We start from the raw sequence: 14,918 nt of genomic DNA, 5'->3' as shown, positions 1-14,918 counted from the left end.
ACGGGCGATTTAGAACAATAATCAAAATAAATAATTTTGTTCTACATAATAGAAAGTGTCTATCATGGTATGTAATACGTAGGAATGAAGATCATGTCCTAAGGACGGTGTTACATATGAATGTGGTTGGTTATAAGGGTAGAGGAAGACCGAATAAGAGATGGATGGACTGTGTGAAAGATGATATGGTGAGAAAGGGATGAGGGAACAGGGATGAATGGAAGAGAAAAACATATTACGCCGACCACAAATAAATGGGATAAGGAAGAAGTAGATGATGATAGAAAGTGTACGCTTCGTATAGTATAAATGATGTCTAAAATGAATATTGCAAATTATTGCTTAGTATTACTTTTTTAATATTAACTTATATACGTGCACAGCTCTACGGAAACCACAGCATCACTGCCTGTCTTACACACAAGATTAATTCAAAATTTAAAAAAATCAAAATGATTTCATTCATGTAGGTCTATTACAAACTCTTAGATATGTCAAATCTACCGTACCGGAATGATTTCGAGATGAGAACTGACAAAAACTCGGATCGTATTCTTTTTAAATAAATGTTGTATATGTTTACAATAATACAGATTCATATAAATTGTAATTTGGGAGAATAAAGTGACAGTGTTCCTGAACAGACCAGTCCCCACAAGCAGCGCCCGTTCACGAGTATGACGGATGCGCCAGCCATCGTTGCAGATTATTACAGAATTAAGACGTCTTCCAGCTATTCTCTTTCACTATTTTATTTCATAATCTCATCTTGCTGGATGAGTTGGTTAGTACCAGCTTGTAAAATATGTTTTTATTCTAGGCTGATGGAAAAAAATCCAGAATGAAAGGCATGAAAACCTATGTAATATGTTTATATGGGACCATAATCAGTTGCAATTAAGTGGATCGTCAATTTGTAAGATTATATTAAACAAACTTTCGATCGCTCGTCTGCACAGCCCGCAGTACTTGACAACACAACAAACACTCGCGCGTGTACACATTATATCTCGTACTTTTTAATTCGTGGTAATAAATCAAGGTGGAACGTCCTTGTGGAAGTGGGACGCGTGGGTACGTTTGATAATTATGACTGTATCCATACTTGTCCAATTTTGTTTTTTATGATTACCTCTTGTCCCATTTTGTTTTTGACAATATTTGGAAAGGGGAATTTGATAAGTATTTTTAAACAATTTTTAAACAGCAAAAAACAAAAGACGATTAGTCTCAGTCGTTTTTTTTATATATGTATTTTAGATGCTTATATTAAACTTCTTAGGCTTTAAATATATAGTTCAATAGAGACTAAATAGATAGATACATACATACATAGATAAATGCTTTATTCAACAAAAATAAAACAGAATAGAAATTATCTTTAATCAAATATACTTCATATAACCACTTTTGCATAATCAAATTATTTTATTCTGCCACTCATTCGGAACGCAGGCTCATCGCAAGAAGAATGAGTAAGAAACTTACCTGTCTTAAATTAATACACATTAATAAGGAGAAGGCATGCTTCAATCAACATAGAAACATCTACGCACTCTTTATTTTTGCAATCAAATAATATTATCAGTACTATGATTTTTTACTGTTTTAATAGTGGCGTTAATTTATCCCCTTAGGGGTGGAATTTATCAAAATCTTTTCTTAGCGGATGTCTACGTCATAACAGCTACCTGCATGCCAAATTTCACCCGATCCGTCCAGTGGTTTTGGCTGTGCGGTGATAGATCACTATATCAGTCAGTTACCTTTTAGTTATATATATTTAGATACTTATGACATGTCAAATCTACCTACTTATACTATATAGAATAATTTCCTTGTCCCATTGTCCCACTGTCCCACATTTGAATGGTCGTGGCCGTGCCATCATGATTTATTTCACCCCTTCAGTTCCCTGGCGTGGGGTAAATGAACGTAATTCGTCAGTGACCGCCGCTGGTCAGATATAAACGGTCTTGTTACATCCCGATCGGGACAATTTCATCCCAAATCGAATAGAGTAGGCGGATAATTAAATGTTTATTAGCCCCATTAAGTTAATTCATTTTAAGCTTTACGACTTTATGTTTAGGGCTCATTATGGGTTGACAGATGCAATGTTAGTTTTATTTATTTGACTATATTAATTTTAAGTCTTATGACGTGTGTTTAGGGTTCACTGTAGATATGTTAAATTAATAATTTTTCAGGCACTTCATTACTGTTAACTACATCGTAAGTGGAGGTATTTTCTATATACATAATGTATGTATTCCGAAAGAAATAAATATCTATATATTTATATTTTTCCCTAGAGATATTATTATAGTTAATATTATTTTTACTGACTTTTTTTTTTACTGAAAGTTTTTTTTTTAATTGGATGATAATGGATTTGTGCTGCCGACTGCGCTACCGGTTTACGTACGTTGAGCGTAAACCTTTAGTGCGGAGGATGATAAGATGAGAAAGAGATTAAGTCAATTTCCCTATCGTAGTAAATTCACCAGAAATTTATGACGATTGATTCCAGGGGGAACCGCGTGGAGGTCAACCTGTCATGGTACATCGTTAGTAGTTATATTCAAATATAACTAGTAGTTATATTGTAGTTATATTCAAATATAGCCGTACCCGTGGTTTCACTCACATGAAATTTATAGTCTATGTGTTATTCTGATGTATAAGCTATATTACTGTGAAGCTTCATCAAAATAAGTTCAGTAGTTTTTGCACAAAAGAGTAACAAACATCCAACTATCCATCCATAATCACAAACTTTCGTGTTTATAATATTATGTTAAACTTTCAATAATAATAAAAAAATATATATTAAAAAGAAAATGGACATATCCTGGCTTGTGTGAAGTGTCATCAAAATCCATTCAGTAGTTTTTACGTGAAAGAGTAACAAACATCCATCTATACTCACAAACTTCGCAATTTATAAAATTAGTAAGATTTCAATCGCGTTTTTGGAAATATTATAGCAACTTACTAATGCCCAATTTACACTCAGCCCGAGTGGGCAGGGAAGTGAGCAGCGCGAGAGTGTAAACACGAGTGGAAACACTTCCCATGCCATTGGCGCAGCCTCTCGCGCTGCCCGGCGCTCCCTCGAATGTCGGTTTTCGTGCGCGAGTCAAAGGACTGGCAGCGCGAGTGGCAGCGTGTTTTTACATTCAGCCCTCTCGCTCAGTTGTCGCCCGGCAATATTTCCGGCAGCGCGAGTGGCAGGGGAAGTGGCTGAATGTAAACGTAGCGTTAAATTAACCTTGACCATAATTCGCAGTCTATTAACAAATTACCATAATGACGTCATGACGTCATATTCGCGGACAGACTAAGTTGTTGGTATTACTGACCAGAGGTTACTGAGCTGAGGTGCTTAAGTAAAAGGCATTCTGTAACTTGCTCAAACTTGGCTGAGCCTGACTTAAGCGTCGGGTTCAAGTTAGGTTACACTTGGGGAGAAGTAATTTAATACGCAGTAAATTACAAGTGATAGACTGGTAGCGGTTTATAAGATTTCGAAATTTTTATTCTGAGTAATTGTTGGGTCTGTTTGGAGAATTCTGAGTATTAATGTATCTTTGTAAAAAAAATACTCAGATTTCTCCAAACAGACCCGTCAAAATACTCAGTATTCTCCAAACAGACCCAAGATAATACTCAGAATTCTCTAAACAGACTCAACAATATACTCAGACTTCTCCAAATAGATCCACTATATTTATATTAGTGGTTGAAATATATGAGACTACCTAGACTAGACTAGAAGGAAATAATCACAGCAGCATGCAGCGTATTACAAAACAGAGGAATTTTACAAGGGTACATCTATAAAATATAGCTTCTAAATTATTAAAAAGAATGCAGAGTCAAATATATCTAAATATATCCCTGGACAATAAACACAGCGTCATCTAGTCCCAAGCTAAGCAGAGCTTGTGATTTGTGTACCAGATAACTGCTAAATATAAAATTCTCGTGTCACAGTTTTCGTTCCCATACTCCTCCGAAACAGCTTGACCGATTCTCATGAAATTTTGTGAGCGTATTGAGTAGGTCTGAGAATCGGCCAACATCTATTTATCATCCCCCTAAATGTTAGGGGTAGTCCACCCCTAAATTTTTATTTTTTAGACAAAATTTTTAGTTTCTATTTTTTTATGATACAACATACAAAAATACATTCAATCCTAAATTTTCACCCTTCTATCATATATCAACCCCTATATATATATATATATATATATATATATATATATATATATATATACTAATATACAGTTTACATTTTGTTGCATTTTGTTTATCATTTATTATATTTACACCGCCAACAATTATTCTCTCCACCACCTATGGTTGCCTGGTAGAAATTGCCGCATGGTGTCCACGAAATGCTGTACTGTACTATATAATATAATGTAGTCTGCATTAAAATTAAATAATAATAATAATAATAATAATCTCAGGACAATTCACACAGCACCATCTAGACCCAAGATAAGCTAGCTAAAGCTTGTGTTATGGGTACTAGATAACTGATACATAGATTTTTTTTGTAATTACATACATATTATACATAGAAAACACCCGATACAAACAATCATACTCATGAATACAAATGTTTGTGCCGTGCGAGGAATCGAACCCGCGACCATCGGTCGTAAAGCGGTGTGCTAGACCGCTAGACCACCGAGGTCGTAAATAAATAAATGAAATAAAATACTGTAGTCGTCCATTTTGGTATTGACAATTACTTAATAGTAATAAATTAGTAACTTCGTCGGTAATTTGCACCGAAACAGCAAAATTATGCTTCGTGTTCAAACGAGATCAGAGGGATAGTGGAGGCTGCGTGTTTACATCCATATTATGTTATGTACATCTTATGTACAGTAATGTTATGTAATGTTTAAAACAATCGGCGGATTCTCTATATTTGATTATTTAATTGAATTAGTGCTAATCGGTAGTTTGTATTCACTTAAACTTAAATTGTAAAGTAAGAATAAAATTATTTAAAAGAGCAACACGCAAGTTTCTTGCTCGTTCTTCTTGTGATGAGACAGCTTTCCGAATGAGCGGTAGATTAAAAAAAATGTGATGACTATTCAAAAGTGCTTCAATGTAAGTTTACCTGAATAAATGATTTTCTATTCTATTTAAGAAGTGAAGCAAAAACTTTGTGTACGTCGCAGATGGAGGAGTCTGGAATTTTGCACACTTATAGTTTATACAAAGGAGTGCAAAATGGTAATATTTTTTTATACAAATATACATAATAAATAACACATATACAAATACTTTATATCAATAAAAGTACTTTAGTATTTGATACACATACACATAAAAGTATAATATTTGGCAATATGAATCTTGATATTTGTTCAAACATATAATTTTAGAGACGATGGTAAGAGACCGGACGGTATGAGTTTGATTCCATGGAAGATGGGCCGGGTGCTGGTATGGGATGCAACCTGTGCAGACACGCTGGCCCCATCCCATCTACATGGAACCAACAACAGAGCTGGTGCGGCATGTGAAGCGGCTGAAAAAGCCAAAACATGTAAATACAGGGGTCTAGGCTCCGAATATGAATTTGTCTCATTCGGTGTCGAGACCCTTGGTCCGTGGGGTCCTAGCGCTATAAGACTTTTCAAAGAAATAACGAAAAGGTTAGTCGACATCACAGAAGACCGAAGAGCTGACAGCTACCTTGGACAAAGAATTAGTCTAGCTATTCAAAGAGGGAACGCTGCCAGTATCTTCGGAACGTTGCCTAAAGGGACCCCTTTATTTTAGTCATCATATTATATATAATATGATGACTAAAATATATTATTAAACCTAAACTTAAAAAGCTTAAAAAAATTTTTTTTTTAAGCTTTTTAAAATTAGGTTCTTAGTTGTACAATTAGGTTATGTAAATACTAGTAATAATTAATTAAATATTTTAATTAATTATGATCGTATTTTGACCTCTGGGTGACCACTAGTATGTCAATTTGGTAGTCTAGAAGAGATTGCTTAGCGATAAGACCGCCTTTTGTATCAGTGTATATTTTCCATTTTAATTGTTTTTTTGTTTTTGTTCTGTAATTGGTGCAATAAAGAGTATAAATAAAAATTTGCTCTTGAATTAACGATGCAAAATATTACTATCATTATTACATGGAACAAAGTTGCTGTTTCTGTCTGTCCGCCTCTAAGTATGCTTAAATCTTTAAAACTACGCAACGGATTTTGAAGCGGTTTTTTTTAATAGATAGATTGATTCAAAAGGTAGGTTTATATGTATAATACATGTACATCCGTGAGAAGCCGGGGCGAATAGTTAGTATTAGAATAAATAATAGGCTATTATTTAAAAAGATATGTAAATAGGGCGAAATCCTTACTTCCTTACTAATTGTGAAGTAAAGGTGAAAATGAATTTCGACTGTCTTGGATCTGATCATTATGGACAAAAAGTTATAATTGAAACTAAGGGATCCAAACGGACTCAAACAATTACATGCAGACAAATAACACAAAAGAATCTGGCACGTTTTAAAAATAAAATTGAACATAAAATATCTAGTGTCATAGTACCTCAATATGACCCGGACATTGTATGTGAACATATTTTTAATTTAATTGAACATGAAGCTAGCAGTGAATTTAAAACAAAAACCTTTTCAACTAGTGTAAAATCAAAGTTTTGTGACTGGGCCACGTTTGGTATTTATAAGTCTAGGGCTAATCTTTACGAACTTTACGAAAAACGAAGCTATATATCCGATCCCTTATTTCATGAACATGTAAAATCTTATTCGAAAATATTTAAAAAGGTTTGTCATACAGCTAAGTCTCTCTATTTAGGTAAAATAATAACTAAATCTAAAGATAAAATAAAAGCCACTTGGAAAGTAATAAATAGCGAAACTGGAAAAGTTAATTTTCAAAATAGTAAAATAGCTTTAAATATTAATAACAAATTGGTAAATTCCGACACAGAGGTCGCGGATACATTCGAATCTTATTTCACTAATATTCCATTAATTACGACACAGGCTCTAAAATCTTCCCCGTCTGCTGCTGAAACTTTACTAACAGACAATGTTAGCAAGTCATCAGCTGTATTTAACTTTAGACATACATCATCAGTAGAAATAATGAAAATATTCAAACAGCTTAATAATAAAAAAACAGAGGATCTATGGGGTATATCTGTTAAAATACTAGATAGTATAATGGAAATTATTGCGCCCTCTCTTGCTTTTATTTTCAATAAATGTATAGATGAAGGTAAATTTCCTAACATAATGAAAATTAGTAAAATCATACCGCTTTTTAAATCTGGAGATAGGAGTGACCCAATAAATTATAGACCTATATCTATACTCCCAGCACTCAGTAAAATTTTTGAAAAAATAATCCTTATGCAGCTTGTCAGTTATTTCAATTTAAATAATTTAATCCACAATAGTCAATTCGGTTTTTCCAAAGGTCGTTCAACTACAGACGCAGGTGCAGAGTTGCTTAGACACGTATTTGCTGCATGGGAAACTAAAATGGATGCGATAGGTGTTTTTTGTGACCTTTCTAAGGCTTTTGATTGCGTTGATCATAATACATTGCTAAAAAAACTTGCTTTTTATGGCGTTAAAGACAATGCTTTAAATTTAATAAAATCTTATCTATCTGATAGAATACAGAAAGTGAAGGTTAGCAACGCTACGTCTGACGGGTCACTTGTGCAAATGGGTGTACCTCAAGGATCTATTCTCGGTCCATTTTTATTCCTAGTTTACATTAATGATCTCCCATATGCCATGCAAGATAGATGCGGCATAGTATTATTTGCAGACGATACTTCATTGATTTTTAAAGTTAATAGAATGACTAATAATTATGACGATGTAAATAGTGCTTTGCGGCGTCTCCTGCACTGGTTTACAACTAACAATCTTATGTTAAACGCTAAAAAAACAAAATGTGTTAATTTCTCTCTGTCTAAAAGTTTTAATACTAATTGCAATATTAAATTAAATGACGAATCTCTCGAATTTATAGAATCTACTGTCTTTCTAGGAATCACACTAGATAATAAAACACAATGGGGTGCACAAATTCAAAGCCTTGCAGCGAAACTAAGTTCAGCAGCTTTTGCCGTGCGTAAGGTTAGACAGTACACTGATACTGATACTGCTAGATTAGTCTATTTTAGTTATTTTCATAGTTTACTCTCTTATGGAATATTACTATGGGGAAAAGCGGCAGATATTAAAAATATATTCATATTACAAAAACGTGCCGTTCGAGCGATCTACTGTATGAAGAGTCGTGACTCATTAAGAGAGAAATTCAAAGAGGCAAATATTCTCACCGTTGCTTCTCAATTTATATATTCAAATATCCTATATGTTCATAAAAATCTTGACTTATTTCCAAAAAACAGCAATATTCATAATATTAATACAAGATTTAAAGACAAACTTGCTGTCCCCAAGTATCGTTTAGAAAAAGTTAATAAGTCTTTTATGGGAATAGGTATAAAAATTTACAATAAGATACCAAAGGATATGTTGGAATTACCCTTAAATAAATTCAAAACATCTGTTAAATCATATTTACTGAGCAAAGCCTATTACTCACTAAACGATTACTTGAATGACGAGTGTGCATGGCAATAGTTGTTCATGCACTGAATTTTCATTTAATGTTAGACAAAAAATTGGTTAGTCGACATAGACACCTATATAAATATACATTGTAAATAAACTGGCTTTAAAAAAAAAAGTAATTCAATTGAGTTTCTTGCCAGTTCTTCTCAATTGGATCTATATACCGAACTGGACGGTAGGGAAAAAAATAAAATTATAATGTAAAAATTTGACGTTCATAAGCGGCTAAAATGTCCTACATGAATAAATGATTTTTGAATTTGAATTTGAATTTGAATATTATAAATGCGAAAGTAACTCTGTCTGTCTGTCTGTCTCGCTGTCCATGCGAAGCCGAGGCGAGTAGCTATCAGAATAAAAGATGGGCTATAATTTAAAAAGATATTATATAAATTGGGCGAAATATACGGATAACTGTCAAGTGCGACGCAGACGAAGTAGCTCGAGTGCGTCGACTAGTTATATATAAATACTAGCTGTTCCCGCGACTTCCTCCGCGTGGAATTTAACTTTATCTTTCTAAAACAAAAGTAGCTTAAGTTACTCCTTATTACATCAGCTACCTGCCAAAAAAAGTAACGTCAAAATTGGTCCAGCCATTTCAGAGATTAGCCGAAACAACCAGACAGACAGACAAGAATTGTAATAAATTCTATTTTGGTGTATGTACCGTATTTATTTTCATATGCATCTACTAAAAATCTGTTAATTGTATATTACAAACAGAGACTCCAATTTTATTTATATGTATAGATAAGTGAAGATTTTTGTGAACATATAAAATATTTGAGTATACAACAAACAGACAGATAGATAAAAATTGTAAAAAATGTTATTTTGGTGTATGTACCGTATTTATATTCATATGCATGTAGTAAAAAACGGTTATTTCAATATTACAAACAGACACTCCAATTTTATTTATATGTATAGATTGAATACTCATAGTCATAAGAGGTATAAAATGCTATGGTATTTTATAAAATTTATATGTATAGATACAGCTTCAATTATACATAATTTTAATAGATTTGTAGATCTGAATTTGCATAATTTCAACTTGTTCAAAATTATACCAGTTAACTCAGTGGAGCGTTATATCTATATCCACAGTTCTGTAGTCCGTCCGTCCATTGCCAACCACAATGCTAACTAGTTATCGTCTCAGTTTGATTAACCAATTGGTTTATTTCATTATTTACTTTGCATTCGATATGAGTTATCGCGTAATTGGGTCGAATATTGTTTTGTTTCTGTGGAAATTTTGTTCGCTGTCCGCAATTGTGTTTGGTAATACTTATGTGTAAAAGATTTCTGTTTATTTTTTAAATAGCTGTTTAATAATAGATAATACAGCAAGTCTTTATACCCCACTTCGTTTATATATCAACCGACAAAAAATGACCGGAATATTTTCCCGTTTTTGATCATAAAGTTTCATTTAAAAGAATGACTTTGACATCTGACGTTTTGAATGACATTGACTTCTAAAGATATATGTCAAATTGACGTACATATTTAGAAGCTAAGATTTAACATTACAGATTATATTAAACGAATAAATATCTATTTTAAATATATGTATGTTTTATACAAAATAAATTTTAATTAACAAATAATGTTACATTATTCATACTAGTAGCTGTTATCGGAATCGCTTATGTATCTATATAATAAATAAGATTTCAAAATGAAAGTAACCGGATTCGTTCCTTACTAGCTACTCGCCCCGGCTTCGCTCGGGTGTACACGTATTATATATGTAAACCTTCCTCTTGAATCACTTTATCTATTAAAAAAACCGCTTCAAAATCGGTTGCGTAGTTGTAAAGATTTAAGCATACATAGGGACGGACAGACAGCGATAGCGACTTTGATTTATACTATGTAATGAAACAATACTCGTATCGTAGACGTGTATGACAAACTCCTCAAGTGGACACAGCAGAGAAGTTTGTACAAGGGTGGGAGATGAAATGAAAGTTATGTAATCGCTTAAGTGCAGGTAGCTACTATTTATCTTAAATGCGAAACAAAGGACCTCATTTACTGAAGTTACGTCAACAATAACAGATGGCGATATTGTTGTGAAAAAAGAAAACAATTGAAATAAGTCATATTTGGGTTCCGTAGGTATGATGGCCTCGAAGGTAGCCACACGGGTGCCCTCAAATTCAAATTCAAATTCAAAAATCATTTATTCATGTAGGACATTTTAGCCGCTTATGAACGTTAACTTTTTACATTATAATTTTTTTCCCTACCGTCCAGTTCGGTATATAGATCCAATTGAGAAGAACTGGCAAGAAACTCAATTGAATTACTTTTTTTTTTAAAATCCAGTTTATTTACAATACATAGGTATTTATATAGGTGTCTAAGTCTAACATTAAATGAAAATCCCGAACATAAAAACTATTGCCATGCACGCTCGTCATTCAAGTAATCGTTTAGTGAGTAATAGGCCATGCTCAGTAAATATGATTTAACAGATGTTTTGAATTTATTTAAGGGTAATTCCAATATATCCTTTGGTATCTTATTGTAAAATTTTATACCTATTCCCATAAAAGACCTATTGACTTTTTCTAAACGATACTTGGGGACAGCAAGTTTGTCTTTAAATCTAGTATTAATATCGGTCGCCCCACCGTTCGATCTCCCGTCCAATTCAAATCGATCGAAATTACGGCGGCCTGAGCCGAGGTTCGAACCCATAGCAGTGCTCTCAGACTAAAGGCATAGCTCTCAGGCGGGAGCTGGCCTTCAGCCGCTCCATAAGTCCTTCCGCGGGAGTGCTATGTATATTCGCTCCCTATCGTCCGGTGAATCTGTAAAGGCCAGCTGCGGCCAACAGCATTATGGTAGTCCGAAGAAAAATGAGTGGAATTTTAGGCTAGAACCGTTAGTTTGTATTGATGATGTAGCATTTTAAGGAGATCCTTGAAATGCTTTATTTGTTTTTTTTATAACACAGGGGACAAACGAGCATGCGGCTCACCTGATGGTAAGTGATTACCGCCGCCCATGAGCACCCGCAACACCAGGGGAATTGCAAGTACGTTGTCGGCCTTTTAAAAAGGAATAAGCTCTTTTCTTGAAGGTTTCAATATCGTATCGGTTCGGAAATACCATTGCTGGAAGGTGATTCCACAATGGTTGTACGTGGCAAAAAGTTTCTAGAAACACTGTGGAGGTCCGCCATTCATCCAGATGATGATGATGCTACGTATACGTCCACACGCAGATTTGACGGCCTCGGTGATCTAGCAGTTTAGCACACCGCTTCACTTCTGATGGTCGTGGGTTTGATTTCTAGCACAGTACAAACGTGCATATTCCTGAGTATGATTGTTTGTATCGGTCTGGGTGTTTTCTATGCATATTATGTATTTACAAAAAAATATATCTAAGTTGTTGCGGACCACGAGTCGGCATCGAAAACATGTAAATAAATTTGTTACCCCATACCCCATATACCCTACATAAGTATTTATATCAGATATCAGAAAGAACGGTCCGAAAGATGGCGCTGTGTGAAGAAAGAAAGAAAGAAAAAAAACATTTATTGTCAACCATTATTACATATACACATTTGACAATTGTACACTTTGATTTATATATATATATATATATATATATACATACACATATGCACAACACACTCATATACATACATACACACTTAGAACAATTACAATAATTCATCATATATTATTTCTACATATGGTTGGCAACATGGCTGACACTCAGCATATGCCGTGACAGCTAACTGTCACGGCGCTGGTATTCTGTGCCTGCCATTAGTGACAATGTCAGTTGTCCAATACCCTATAACACGAGGTCCGCTTAGTTTGTGACTAGATGACGCTGTGTGAATTGTTCTGAAATATTATTATTATTAAATAACTAAGATAGACTCGTCATGGGATATGACAATAAATAATTCTCCAACCGAACCCTGAATGTGGTCCAACTTGTTACAATTCCCGACTCACTCATAAACCTATCTCTCAAGTGGGGGGAGACAGGGGTTATTACAAAAGTGGTTACACTCGCACACCTACGTTATTACTTCGAGTGCTCTCGTCTGTTCAATCTCTTGTCCCCGTTCCACCCTCGGAATGCAGTGCGGGAGATGGGCGCGATTTGATCATGTTATTCGCTCGTCAAGTAGTTTGCGATGATGTTATCGAATGATTTTATCGAGTGATCGACTGATATATGTATCGATTATGAACTGCGGATATCTGTTTACATTTTGGTATTATAACGTAAAAAACGCTTCAAAAGCCGTTGCGTAGTTTTAAAGATTTAAGCATACATAGGGACAGACAGCGAGAGCGACTTTGTTTTATACTATGTAATAATGATGATAATATACAACTATCACAAAGTTATATGCACTGGAGTGAAGTCAAAGCGAATCCTAATCTATACATATAAATAAAATTGTAGTGTCTGTTTGTAATATATTATATATATAAAAAAGCCGCTAACCGTTTTTTACTACGTACATATGAATATAAATACGGTATATACGCCAAAATAACACTTTTTACCATTTTTGTCTGTCTGACTGTTTGTTCCGGCTAATCTCTGAAATGGCTTGCTCGATTTTGACGGGACTTTTATTGGCAGGTAGCTGATATAATAAGGAGTAACTTAGGCTACTTTATTGTACTTACGAAATTTCTTTTATTTTAGAAAAATTAAGTTAAATTTCACGCGGATGAAGTCGCGGTGCAGCCAGTTAGCCAGCCAGACATAATAGATGCAGAACCTCTCACGTCAGCATCAAACATCATCCCACAGATAGGGTACAAGAAACTTTTTTTTAATAACCTCTGCAGTTTGCAACAAGAATGCAAATTGGAATGTCACCGCATATCAGAGATGGCATAGCATATTGCAGGGGCAGATGCAGAATTCACGCTGCAAACAATGCAATATTCAACCTTATAGCAACGCGTTAAAACACACCTATTGTTGGCAAAACGTCGATTCTTTATTCCTATTAGTGCAACGGTCCGTGCAGCGAATAATCGCTTTTTAATGAAAAGATTAGTACGTACTCAAGTGCTATTGTCGCCTGATCAATGGAACAGTGGACACTTCTGGAATTTTCCAATTTCGCATTCGCGCCTTCGCACTTTTTCCCGTTTTAATTTCTTTGTTATAATTGACATATAATTGTTGCGTTGGTAATTCTATGTCTCTTGACGACCTCGGTGGTCTAGCGGTCTAGCACATCGCTTTACGTCCGATGGTCGAGGGTTCGATTCCTCGCACGGCACAAACATTTGTATTCATAAGTATGATTGTTTGTATCGGTCTCGATAAATAATCTCAGGACAATTCACACAGCGTCATCTAGACCCAAGTTAAGCTAGCTAAAGCTTGTGTTATGGGTACTTGACAACTGATACAAATACACAGATATGTTTTTTTTTCGTAAATACATACATATTATACATAGAAAATACCCAGACCGATACAAACAATCATACTCATGAATACAAATGTTTGTGCCAAATTAGAATAGTAACTAAACAATTTAATCAAAAGTCTTAACTTTACCAGCACTCTCTTTAAATCATCACGGACGCAATTAAAAAATACCTGAACATCTAAAGGCCTCGTTCCATAATAGACGCATTAAACGACAAAGACAGAAGTTTACCAATACTGTTGAAACAAAGCGAGCCAAAGGAGCCATTGACGAACGCCCCTCGAGAGACGACAATGCTACGATTTTCTTAATTAAAAATGTCTCACTATTGGACTGTAGGGGATGATTTTTAATTTATCTGTTGTGTTTTCAAGAAGATATCAAAAAGGAACAAATTCTCAGTGTAGTTGCTTTAGTAACATTTTCATTTTATATCTAACTAGCTGTACTCGCGACTTCGTTCGCGTGGAATTTTATTTTATTTTTCTAAAATAAAGGTAGCCTAAAGAACTAAAAATTATTTTGTACCTCTTAATTCATTCGTTCTATTTGGTATTGATAGGTTTAAACTAATATATTTACATCATGCATCATCCCGTATTTTATCACCATGGGGGTTGAATTTATTAAAATCCTATTTAAGCTTTTATCTTCATCATAGAAGCTCCAATCTTTAATTTCAGTTCAATCAGTCGAAAATTTATGAAGATTTTTCAAACTTTCATCCCCTATTTTATACCCTTGGAGTTATAATTAATCAAAATTCTTTCTTAGCGGATGCATACGTC

Source organism: Achroia grisella, unplaced genomic scaffold (genome assembly GCF_030625045.1).
Source record: "Achroia grisella isolate CSIRO2021 unplaced genomic scaffold, CSIRO_AGI_Agris_v1 utg592, whole genome shotgun sequence".
Lineage (NCBI taxonomy): Eukaryota > Metazoa > Arthropoda > Insecta > Lepidoptera > Pyralidae > Achroia > Achroia grisella.
Note: the sequence above shows the minus strand (reverse complement) of the source record.